Source organism: Chrysochloris asiatica, unplaced genomic scaffold, assembly GCF_000296735.1.
Source record: "Chrysochloris asiatica unplaced genomic scaffold, ChrAsi1.0 scaffold00015, whole genome shotgun sequence".
NCBI classification, from domain to species: Eukaryota; Metazoa; Chordata; class Mammalia; order Afrosoricida; family Chrysochloridae; genus Chrysochloris; species Chrysochloris asiatica.
Window position 1 is genome coordinate 3,663,783 of NW_006408533.1, and position 1,487 is coordinate 3,665,269.

Consider the following 1,487-nt stretch of genomic DNA (forward strand, 5'->3'; position numbering starts at 1 on the left):
TTTATTCTCTTTGAAAAATAGAAAGATGTCAAAAGCAAAGTTCACGGCAAAATTAGGCTGATTTGTTTTGTGCTTCTGTGAATCTGGCGGTAGAAGTAAACAGGGGGGAAAAAAACACATGGTGGCTTGTTTAATAAGCAAAAACTGCTATTAAAATGAATTCTGTGCTCAAAAACTTACCCTGGCAGGAAGAATCATAAATTATACAAGCTTTGGGAGAAGAAGAGGGGTAAAAATAAGAAGCAAAGCTTGATATCCATAGTGGAACATTTTCCCCCTCGTCAGCATACAATTCAGGAATCATGTTTGGATAAAGGACCACCTCGTTAGTTTGATACAAATGATCTGTGTTTTTCAGAGATACTTTGTGCTGATTGTGACAGGTTCTAAGCAGTAATCCTATGGTTAGACAGTCCTTAGTAAGAGCAGCTTTGCCTTGATTATGACAAAAGGGCAGCCCCAATGCTTCCAGGCAATGCCCAAGCGAGAGTCTCCAGGGAGTGCTATCCAGGGAGAAAAAAACGAAGGCTCTATTGGAGTTGGGGTACAGGGAAAACACTTCTCTTTTCTAGTGCAACATGACTTTATATTCTGCATGCTCGTGGTGACAACTGTATTGCTCCAACCTCACATATTCCTCAAGATGTAGTATTAGTTCATTTACAGAGGTTTTCTGTTCCTGTAAAGATTGACAGCCTCAGAAACTCTAGACAGGGTCACTATGAGTCAGAATCGACTTGATAGCAAAGGTCTGATTCAGTTTCACCTCATGTTTTTCTTGACTTGATTATGTGGAGTCCTGGTGTGGAGCTGTAGGGTAAGCACTGGACTGTTAACCACAAGGTCAGTAGTTGAAATCAACTAGCTCCTCCTTGGAAACTCACACAGGCTCCTTAAGAGTCCACACTTAACAACAACAGTACAAGGGGGATCATGCTCTCATCCTGATCAAAGGAACTGTGTGAATTCTTCTTCCACTGCTTGTAGTGGATGAAAATCCCCATTTTTAAAGTAATAGGAGAAGTTCGAATCAATTCAAGAAATTGCATTGGATTTACTAGTCCTATTTCCAAGCAAAATACGCTTTTTTATATCAAAATATACTAATGTATGCTGAAGCTTGGTATGGTGTTGAGGATAGGCACTGGACTGCTAACCATAAGGTCAATGGTTCAAACCTACTAGTTGCTCCTTGGAAACCCTATAAGGGTCACTTTGAATTGTGACTCGATGACACTTAACAGCAGCATGCTGAAAACTTGAGGGTTTTTTGGTTTGGTGTGTGACCTTTTTTTTTTTTAAGGTTTTATTGTGAATTATATGATGTTTACATGGGAGAACAGCAGCTTTACATTCATTCTATATCATACTTTGTTTCACTACAATGATTATAATCCCCTCCAAGCATCATCAAACAACCAAAGGGTATACCGCGCAAGACTGCCTCCCGGCCATCAGCACACAGCCCCTCTCCCTCCCTGGGTCTA